Here is a 12,073-nt window from a genome sequence, read left to right as displayed (position 1 = left end):
CATATTGCCAGTGTCACACCCTGATCTGTTTCACCTGTCCTTGTGATTGTCTCCACCCCCTCCAGGTGTTGCTTATTTTCCCCAGTGTATTTATCCCTGTGTTTCCTGTCTCTCTGTGCCAGTTTGTCTTGTATGTTTCCAAGTCAACCAGCGGTTTTCCCGTTCTCCTGCTTTTTGCATTCTCCTTTTTCTAGTCCTCCTGGTTTTGACCCTTGCCTGTTTCTGGACTTTATACCTGCCTGACCATTCTGCCTCCCTTGACCACGAGTCTGCCTGCCACTCTGTACCTCCTGGACTCTGATCTGGTTTTGACCTTTTTGCCTGTCCATGACCATTCTCTTGCCTACCCCTTTGGATTAATAAACATTGAAAGACTCCAACCATCTGCCTCCTGTGTCTGCATTTGGGTCTCGCCTTGTGTCTTGATAGCCAGATTAATGCAAAACGTCAGTCCATAAACTATTGAAGGATAATTATATTCTATTGCTTGTAACTGTATTGTGAGTTGGTCAAAATGAGACACCCACAGATCCCATCATTCAATTAGTTTATGGAGTGACATTTTGCATTAATCCAGGAATATGTAACTGTTGTCTCTACCCAGTCTGCTCCCACGTGTGAATCAGTAACTGTTGCTTGACATTAGCATCTGCGAGAACCACAACTCTTCTAATTGAATCAAATGTAGATGAATCAGATATTGTTCCGCATGGGAATGGTAATTGAAACACTGAATGGAATTCTTGACCAGTTGTCTTATCTTCCGTGAAGCAAAGGTCTTTGTACAGGTACATCACAATGGCTGAGTGTTGGAAGGCAGCAGGAATAATGGTGCAGCCTCCCTGCCTCCTAACGCCAGTCCTCTGTCTGCACAGAGCTACAGCCATTTCTATGGGAAGAATGGGGCTCTCCTGCAGGCTTTGAAGTTACTGGCTGTTAGAGGCCCTAGTCTGTGCGTGTGTTTGGACTGGATAATGATTTATTGGGGAATAAAAGAGCGCAGAAAGAAGGGGAGACATAATGGAGGCACCCTCTACCTCATTTCTGCTCCCTAAAAATGTCTGCTATTTTTTGGCCATTACAAAGGAACAGGCACACACAGCCATACGTAAATACACATAGGCCTACAAAACACCAACAATAAAGCCATGCAGAAATGCAGGGACTCACACATCCTACTGGGCACAAACTGGTTGAATCAGCGTTGTTTCAACGTAATTTGTCAACGTATTGTGACGTGAAATCTATGTGGACAATATTAGAAAAACCTCATCAACTGTTGTTTTGAGGGTGACATTTCAACCACATGATTGTCATCATAGTTACCAAATTTCAACATAGACAATGTGTTAAACTTGTACCTTTAAAACAACGTCAGATGTTCTACGTTATATCCACTATAAGTAGAAGAAAAAATAGGCTAGGCAGCACCACCTACCGGAGAATTGATACATCTACAGTTACCCCTTGGTTTCCCATCAAAGGTTTTAACAAAGCCCAGCCCTGTTAGCTATGATAATTATCACTGACTATTACCAATGTGCTATCGTGAGAATGATTGTTAAGAGATCTCCACTTAAAAACGAAATAGATTCACTGTTGCTGTAGAAGTCATTCCAAAGGGTAGGTTTAACAGAGCAAGTAAAATATGACCATCAATTAAGCTATTTATAGCATTTGCAAAGTCATCAACAGCAATTTTTTTAATTCAACACAGAATACACAACAATTATTGTATTTTTCTTGTCTATATTGAATACATKATTTAAACATTCACAGTATAGGTTGTAAGCTAATGACTTCTCCAAAAGCTAATTGGAGTCAGGACTCAGCTTACCTGGAGTTCAATCAATGAGATGAGATTGGAGATGTTGATTAGAGCTGCCCTGCAATATAAAAAAAACACAAAATGTGAGTTTACTATTCACATGAAGCATTGCCTGATGTGAACCATGCCTCGAAAAAAGAGATCTCAGAATACCTAAGACCTAAGATTAAGAATTGTTGACTTGCATCATTTGGAAAGGGTTACAAAAGTATCTCTAAAAGCGTTAATGTTCATCAGTCCACGGTAAGACAAATTGTCTATAAATGGAGAAAGACACATCAATAGATGAGTCTACAATACGTAAAACAGTAAACAAGAATGGTGTTCATGGGAAGAAGCCACTGCTGTCCAAAAAAAACATTGCTGCATGTCTGAAGTTCGCAAAAGAGCAGATTAAACTAAAGTTGGGTTGTTTAGAAGGAACACAGCACAGCAACATCAAAACCTCATCCCAACTGTAAAATGTTGGAGGGAGCATCATGCTCTGGGTCTGCTTTGCTGCCTCAGGGCCTGGACAGCTTGATATCATCGACAGAAAAATGAATTCCCATGTTTATCAAGACATTTTGTAGGAGAATGTAAGGCTATCTGTCCGCCAATTGAAGCTCAACAAAAGTTGGGTGATGTAACAGGACAACAACCCAAAACACAGAAGTAAATCAACAACAGAATGGCTTCAACAGAAGATAATACACTTTCTGGAGTAGCCGAGTCAGAGTCCTGACCTCAACCCGATTGAGATGCTGTCGCATGACCTCGAGAGAGGGGTTCACACCAGACATCCCAAGAATATTGCTGAACTGAAAAAGTTTTGTAAAGAGGAATGGTCCAAAATTCCTCCTGACCGTTGTGCAGGTCTGATGCCAACTACAGAAACGTTTGGTTGAGGTTATTGCTGCCAAAGGAGGGTTCACATACTTTTTCCACCCTGCACTGTGAATGTTTACACAGTTTATTCAGTAAAGACAAGAAAACAAATAATTGTTTGTGTGTTATTAGTTTAAGCAGACTGTGTTTGTCTATTGTCGTGACTTAGATGAAGATCAGATCAAATTGTATGACCAGTGTATGCAGAAATCCAGATAATTCCAAAGGGTTCCTCTTAGTTTAGCTTGTGTAAACTCCCCTGGTGTACAGATTTCATTTTGATACTGCTACAGGGCTATTTGGGTTGTTAATTGGATGTCACACCGTTCTTGATTTCTTGCCTTTATTTTTTTGTATTTTTCTTTACATTTTAGCTGTTTGACATTTGACTGCATTGTTAGGAGCTAGTAACATGAGTATTTCGCTGCACCGCTATAACACCTGGTAAACTTTTTTGTGCTTGTGGAACATTTCTGGGATTTTTTATTTCAGCTCATGAAACATGGCACTTGTTGCATTTATATTTTTGTTCAGTGGTTATAATGGGTGTTATGGCTGACTTTTCTTCCTGTGGTCATATGCTCTAATGTCAACTGTTAAGAAGAGCTGCCACTTCAGAGTCTGCATTACAACTTATGTCATATGTTATTACATGATACATAAGTCTACATACCAGATGTTATAACAGGGTGCTATCTAATTTACCAACCTCTGTGTCACATTATTACATCATAACCATGTCATATGCTGAGTGTGCACAGACACCTTATATAAAGTGACATTGATTTGAGATGTTATATAACGGTTATTAATGTGCTTATATCACATGGTGAGTTTAAAGTTTTACAAGCTAACCGTTCAAAGAAACATAGGCAAATGGGAGCAAAGATGTACTTTGTTTTATTTATATTTTGACGATGCTATAAGCTGCTCTGTGTTGTACAAATTGGACCACGTTCAGATATATATATAAAAAAGAAACTTAAAATAATAATTGAAACGAAATGGAACCAAAAATCATTTCACAACAAAATCAAGGTTGCTTGGACACAGGATGAGTGACAGCTGTGAAAAATGAACGTGTGCACACTACAGTAACAATAATAAAAACTATTTTAAATGGCTAGTTAGTCAGGTACTGTAAGTACGTAGTTGATGTCGATTCCCAGTGTTGAGCTCTTCGGTGAGGAGAATATTCCCCGCCGTGTTGATGGAATGTGGCAGCACTAGAAACAAGAGGCCACAGGTAAGTATAAATTGGGTAGCAGATTTAGTGCCACACTCACAGACATTGAAGTGCGGTCATCAATCTTACTCTTACAAAACAGTGTACTGCTAACACAAATGCACACAGACTTTATGGCAGAGGGTTGTAGGTTCCCAATTCATTCAGTTTCTCTTCACTTTGGCCATGACCATTTCATGACAGCAGTTCTTGTCACGCCCTGGCCTTAGTTACCTTTGTTTTCTTTATTATTTTAGTTAGGTCAGGGTGTGACATGGGGAATGTATGTGTTTTTGGGGTGTTGTATGTGTATGGGGCAGTGTATAGTGTAGTTGTCTAGGTAAGTCTATGGTTGCCTGAAGGGTTCTCAATCAGAGACAGCTGTCATTCATTGTCTCCTGATGGGAGCCATATTTAAGGAGCCATAGGCATTAAGTTAATGTGGGTAATTGTCTGTGTCTATGTTGCATGTTTGCACTTAGTTTTGATAGCTTGCACGGTCGTCTGTTTGTTGTTTTGTTTCGTTGTCTTCTTCTAATAAAGAGAAGATGTATTTCCACACGCTGCCCTTGGTCCCTCTCTTCTCCCCATTGACGATCGTGACAGAATACCCACCAAACCAGGACCAAGCAGCGTGTGAAGCAGCAGGCAGGAGAACACTACACAGGATTTTCCTGGACATGGAGACGAATTGGATGGTAAGGGACCTGGGCTCAACCTGGGAGAATATCGCCTGCCCTCGTGAAGGAGCTGGAGGCAGAAAGCCGAGAGCAGTGGTATGAGGAGGCAGCACGGAGGCGAGGCTGGAAGCCTGTTACTCAAGCCCAAAAATGTATTGGGGGGGGCTAAAGGGAGTGTGGCGAAGTCAGGTAGGAGACCGCGCCTACCCCTGTACTTACCCGTGGAGAGCGAAAGACGGGCAGACACCATGTTACGTAGTAGATGCGATGGTGTGTCCTGTACGTGTGCAATAGCCCGGTGCGGTACATTCCAGCCCTCGTATTCGGCCGGGTAGAGTGAGTATTGAGCCGGCGATGTCATGAAGCCGCCCAACGATCTGCCACACAGTGCGTCTCCTCGGGCGCGGCGTACGTGCACCAAAGCCTTACAAATGGTGTCCCCGGGTTCTTGGCCAATGCGCATAGCCATGCCGGCTATTCGCACCACGGATCTGATGCGCAGTGGCAAGGAGCTGACCATATCAACCTGGTAGTGTTGGGCCAGGCTCAGTGCTCAAGGGGAGCCAGTACGGCCTGCACGGTCCGGTTCTCTCGCGGCACCGTCCCCCGCTCCCAAGCCCAGTACCCTACCATGCCTACACCACCACCAAGCTGCCGGTGCGTCTCCAGAGCCCTATTCTCCTCCACGCACTAGCCCTGTGGTGCGTGTCTCCAGCCCATTACCACCAGTGCCTACACACGCACCAAACCTCTTGTGCGTCGCCAGAGTCCCGTGCGTCCTGTTGCTGCTCCCCGCACTAGCCTGAAGGTGCGTGCCTTAAGCCCGGACCTCCAGTTCCGGCACCAGCACGCAGGCCCTACTGTGCGCCTCAGCGAGTCAGATCGGCCGTGCTGCCCAACGCCGCCGCACTGCTCGTCTGCCCAGCGCCGTCTGAGCTGCCTGCCTGTCCAGCGCCGTCTGCAGCTATCCGCTGCCCAGCGCCGATCTGACCATCCGTCTGCCAGCGCCATCAGGAGCCATCCCGTCTGCCCAGCGCCATCTGAGCCATTTCCGCTGCCCGCTCATCTGACCATCCGTCTGCCAGCGCCATCTGAGCTCGTCTGTATTGAGCCTTCCAAGCCGCAACCGTCTGTCCTCGAGCCTTCAAAGGCCGCGTCGTTGTTCACAGCCGTTCCGCCAGACAGGAGCCGTCCCATTCAGACAGAGCAGCCAGAGGCCGTCTCGCCAGACAGGATCACCAGAGCGTCCGCCAGACAGGATCAAGCCAGAGCCGTCGCCAGACACGGGACAGCCAGAGCCTTCCGCCAGACAGGATCAGCCCAGAGCCTTCCGCCAACAGGATCAGCCAGAGCCTTCCGCCAGAGATGCAGGATCAGCGAGCCTGCCGCAAGACAGGATCAGCCAGAGCCTGCCGCCAGACAGATCAGCCAGAGCCTTCATCCAGCCAGGATCCGCCCAGAGTCCAGTCATCGCAGCCAGACCCGCCAGAGCCGTCATCCACCAGGACCGCCAGAGCCGTCATCCAGCCAGATCCGCCAGAGTCAGTCCCAGACCAGCCGATCGCAGCAGCCGCATCCAGCCAGGATCCGCCAGAGCCGTCATCCAGACAGGATCCCCCAGAGCCAGCCAGCCAGGATCCGCCAGAGCCAGCCAGCCGCTGCTGCTTTAGTCCGGCTGCCCTTAGTCCGTGCGCCCCTTAGTCCGGTGGGGTTAATTTGAGGGTGGCCATTGGAGGAGGCTACCAAACGGGTATTGACAATGGGAGCTGGGGGCCACGTCCCGCACCGAGCCGCCGCCTGTGATGGGGCCCACCACGGACCTCCCCTTTCTGTGTCAGGTTTTGCGGCCGGAGTCCGAATCTTTGGGGGGGGGTACGGTCACCCCTGGCCTTAGTTATCTTGTTTTCTTATTATTTTAGTGTAGGTCAGGGTGTGTACATGGGAATGTATGGTCTTTGTCAGTGTTTCTAGGGGTGTTGTATTTGTATGGGGCAGTGTATAGTGTAGTTGTCTAGGTAAGTCTATGGTTGCCTGAAGGGTTCTCAATCAGAGACAGCTGTCATTCATTGTCTCTGATTGGGAGCCATATTTAAGGCAGCCATAGGCATTAAGTTAATGTGGGTAATTGTCTGTGTCTATGTTGCATGTTTGCACTTAGTCTTTGATAGCTTCACGGTCGTCTGTTTGTTGTTTTGTTTCGTTGTCCTTCTTCTAATAAAGAGAAGATGTATTTTCCACACGCTGCGCCTTGGTCCTCTCTCTCTCCCATTGACGATCGTGACAGTTCTGATATCTGTATGACAGCATGATGTAAACAAAATGTTGGATGCTCAACATGAAGGTTTAGATCTAAAAGAAAAAGAGCTGAAAGTAATGTAGATTTCCTATTGGAGTTTCCTATTGGAGTTTCCTATTGGTTTATTCTGATACTTGGGAAAGTGAGGTATCATGTTTATACAAAGACTTTCCAAGTCAGAACTTTCCGATTGTATATTTGTGTGTGAATTTTGTAACTTATGCAAAAGGATTCTATTTCAGTTCAAATTACTAGGCTTTCATGTCCTAGTGGGAACTTCCTATATCCGAGTTGCAAGTAGCGTAAGAGCTACTTGCGTAAAGCTTCCTATTGGTTTATTCTGATACTTTCCAAGTAGGAAACAAACTGGGGTATCATCTTTCTAACTTTGAGTTTTCCTAGTGCTGACATGTCATGAATGCAGCTTTAAAGAGTAGGTAGCATAAGCTTAAGCAATTGTAAAATATGGATTTGCATTAGTATATGCATCCAAAGTCCCAATGCAAAGTTACATCTCACTTTTCAATTTTTTCGAGTTATTACATAAAACCGATCAGAATTCCGAAGAATGACAAAGTCATGTCTGAATTTTTTTTTGCAGGGTGTGATGTAATATGGAAGACCCGGCAAGCCAGCCTATTCCCTATCATGTAAACTTCAACAGAAATAACTTCAAATGTATAACTTCAAATTAAACCCCATCATTTGCATTCATGACGACTGGTTTCAATAAAATGTTCAACGAACTTACAAGCAAATACTTTATGAATTTATGGTTACATATCAGCTTACAAGGTTGCTAGCCAACTAGCCTGCTAACATTATGGTAGCACTAGGGGTTGGAACCGGAAACCGGAAAATAACAATATTTTCCAAAGAACAGATTCAGAACTCGGAACGAAAGTGATCTATACTCTTCCGGAACAGAACTGTTATTTTACAAGCATGGAAACAGGTTAATAACGTTCTTTTACAAGCATTTTTTTAAAGTCCCACAAAAAAACGCAACAAAGTGCCTACTCAATTCCTCTCTCTGTCACAGCCGTCGAATGTAGTGGACCAAAGTGCAGCGTGGTAAGCGTACATTTTCCTTTTATTTAAAATGTCGCCAACAAAACAACAAACGAAGAAACAACTGTGAAGCTTACAGGGCTATAGTGCCACTAACAAAAGTCAACTACCCACACTGAAAGGAGGGAAAAAGGGCTACCTAAGTATGATTCCCAATCAGAGACAACGATAGACAGCTGTCCCTGATTGAGAACCATACCCGGCCAAAACATAGAAATAAAGAAACATAGAAAACATAACATAGAATGCCCACCCCAAATCACACCCTGAACAAACCAAAATAGAGACATAAAAAGGCTCTCTAAGGTCAGGGCGTGACACCCTCTGTCAACCAGAAACTTCTTCCAGCTTCTGCTTGCCAGCTGAAAATCTTTGCCAGTGTGTGCGCGTGTAGGCTACCTGCCCTATCCCCTCCGAAGCATAGCTGTAGTCTACTGATGTTTCAAGCTTGATTCAGAAGATAAGGAGAGAGATTTTCAATTAGAGAAGAATTAATTAAAATTTTCAATGCTAGTTAGGGATACTATATTTATTACATTTCACATTTGATTTATTAAATACGTGTTTTTAATTCTGGTGCCGCTCTGCACACACAAGATTGTTAGCTAGCTAGCTTCTCTGGTCCAACATTAAACCAACTCTGAAGTTCAAAGACATTCAAAGTTCCTGCATAGAAGCCGGTCCTCTGTAGGTATAATATTGTGAGCCTAATTCAGATAATGCATGTCATCACAAGATCCCCAGCGCTTCAAGCCAAGCCTCTTCCTCCACCCTCTCTCGCTCTCTCCCCAACAGCAAAATTTCAGTAGCATCTCACGCCGTCTTTCCTTCACGCATGTAAACAACTCACTGTGCTATAGCTTGCCCGCTCCATAGCAAGCTGCTCTATCCGCTGCATGATTGTTGAAGTAATTTAATGTTGAACTAAATGTAAAAAATTAAAATAAAACATTTATGGGAGGACGGGGGGCTGAACCGGTTCAGAACTTAATTTTTCTGGTCAGAAAACAGTTAAACGGAACAAAACAAAAGAAATATGTTCAGAACTAAACGATTGGAAAATAATTTCAGTAGCACTGCATGAGTTAGCCAGTTGCTATCAACACCTAGCTTACAGCTATATTAAAGTAAACCAACATTTTGGAGAGAGAGAGAGAAAGACAGAGAGACAGAAAACACAGGGATAAATACACTGGGGAAAATAAGCGACACCTGGAGGGGGTGGAGACAATCACAAGGACAGGTGAAACAGATCAGGGCATGACAGTGAGAAACTTCCAGAAGGATAACCATCTCTGCAGCACTCCACCAATCAGGCCTTTATGGTAGTGACCACACAAAATCCACTCCTAAGTAAAAGGCACACGACAGCCAGCTTGGAGTTTGCCAAAAGGCAACTAAAGACTCTCAGACCATGAGAAACAATATTCTCTGGTCTGATGAAAGCAAGATGGAACTCTTTGGCCTGAATGCCAAGTGTCATGTCTAGAGGAAACCTGACACCTTCCCTACGGTGAAGCATGGTGGTGGCAGCATCATGCTGTGGGGATGTTTTTCAGCAGCAGGGACTGGGAGACTAGTCAGGATCGAGGGAAAGATGAACGGAGAAAAGTACAGAGAGATCCTTGATGAAAACCTGCTCCAGAGCGCTCAGGACCTCAGACTGGGGCGAAGGTTCATCTTCCAGCAGGACAACGACCCTAAGCACACAGCCAAGACAACGCAGGAGTGGCTTCGGGACAAGTCTCTGAATGTCCTTGAGTGCCCCAGCCAGAGCCCGGACTTGAACCTGATCTAACATCTCTGGAGAGACCTGAACACAACTGTGCAGTGACGCTCCTCATCCAACCTAAAATACCCAAGAAGATTCAAGGCTGTGATCTCTGCCAAAGGTGCTTTAACAAAGTTTTGAGTTAAAGGTCTGAATACTTATGTAAATGTGATATTTCAGTTTTTTACATTTCAAAAAAACTGTTTTCGCTTTGTCATTATGGGGTATTGTGTGTGGATTGATGAGGGGGGATAAACTATTTAATCAATTTTAGAATAAGGCTGTAATGTAACAAAATGTAGGAAAAGTCAAGGGGTCTGAATAGATTCTGAATGCACTGTACAAAGGCCTAAAACAACAATAAAGGCAGGTAGAGATGCAGACACATACACATACAGCGTGTGTGCCAGTCCCAGTACAGAGACAAAATCGAGTCGCAATTCAACAGCTCAGACACAAGAGGTATGTGGCAGGGTCTACAGTCAATCACGGATTACAAAAAGAAAACCAGCCCCGTCGCGGACCAGGATGTCTTGCTCCCAGACAGGCTAAACAACTTTTTGCCCGCTTTGAGGAAAATACAGTGCCACTGACACGGCCCCCTACAAAAACCTGCGGGCTCTCCTTCACTGCAGCCGAGGTGAGTAAAACATTTAAACGTGTTAACCCTCGCAAGGCTGCAGGCCCAGACGGCATTCCCAGCCGCGTCCTCAGAGCATGCGCAGACCAGCTGGCTGGTGTGTTTACGGACATATTCAATCAATCCTTATCCCAGTCTGCTGTTCCCACATGCTTCAAGAGGGCCACCATTGTTCCTGTTCCCAAGAAAGCTAAGGTAACTGAGCTAAACGACTACCGCCCCGTAGCACTCACTTCCGTCATCATGAAGTGCTTTGAGAGACTAGTCAAGGACCATATCACCTCCACCCTACCGGAACACCCTAGACCCACTCCAATTTGCTTACCGACCCAATAGGTCCACAGACGACGCAATCGCAACCACACTGCACACTGCCCTAACCCATCTGGACAAGAGGAATACCCATGTGAGAATGCTGTTTCATCGATTAACAGCTCAGCATTTAACACCATAGTACCCTCCAAACTCGTCATCAAGCTCGAGACCCTGGTCTCGACCCCGCCCTGTGCAACTGGGTCCTGGACTTCCTGACGGGCCGCCCCCAGGTGGTGAGGGTAGGTAACAACATCTCCACCCCGCTGTCCTCAACACTGGGGCCCACAAGGGTGCGTTCTGAGCCCTCTCCTGTACTCCCTGTTCACCCACGACTGCGTGGCCATGCACGCCTCCAACTCAATCATCAAGTTTGCGGATGACACTACAGTGGTAGGCTTGATTACCAACAACGACGAGACGGCCTACAGGGAGGAGGTGAGGGCCCTCGGAGTGTGGTGTCAGGAAAAAATCCTCACACTCAACGTCAAAAAACAAAGGAGATGATTGTGGACTTCAGGAAAACAGCAGAGGGAGCACCCCCTATCCACATCGACGGGTCAGTAGTGGAGAAGGTGGAAAGTTTTAAGTTCCTCGGTGTACACATCACGGACAAACTGAATTGGTCCACCCACACAGACAGCGTCGTGAAGAAGGCGCAGCAGCGCCTCTTCAACCTCAGGAGGCTGAAGAAATTCGGCTTGTCACCAAAAGCACTCACAAACTTCTACAGATGCACAATCGAGAGCATCCTGTCGGGCTGTATCACCGCCTGGTACGGCAACTGCTCCGCCCACAACCGTAAGGCTCTCCAGAGGGTAGTGAGGTCTGCAGAACGCATCACCGGGGGCAAACTACTTGCCCTCCAGGACACCTACACCACCCGATGTCACAGGAGGCCATAAAGATCATCAAGGACAACAACCACCCAAGCCACTGCCTGTTCACCCCGCTATCATCCAGAAGGCGAGGTCAGTACAGGTGCATCAAAGCAGGGACCGAGAGACTGAAAAACAGCTTCTATCTCAAGGCCATCAGACTGTTAAACAGCCACCACTAACATTTAGCGGCGCTGCCAACATACTGACTCAACTCCAGCCACTTTAAAAATGGGAATTGATGGAAATTATGTAAAAATGTACCACTAGCCACTTTAAACAATGCCACTTAATATAATGTTTACATACCCTACTTACCCATCTCATATGTATATACTGTACTCTATATCATCTACTGCATCTTGCCATCTTTATGTAATACATGTACCACTAGCCACTTTAAACTATGCCACTTTATGTTTACATACCCTACAGTACTCATCTCATATGTATATACCGTACTCTATACCATCTACTGCATCTTGCCTATGCCGTTCTGTACCAC

This window comes from Salvelinus sp. IW2-2015, linkage group LG23 (assembly GCF_002910315.2).
Source record: "Salvelinus sp. IW2-2015 linkage group LG23, ASM291031v2, whole genome shotgun sequence".
NCBI lineage: Eukaryota > Metazoa > Chordata > Actinopteri > Salmoniformes > Salmonidae > Salvelinus > Salvelinus sp. IW2-2015.
The sequence above is the reverse complement of the archived record's forward strand: the minus strand, read 5'-3'. Positions refer to the sequence as shown.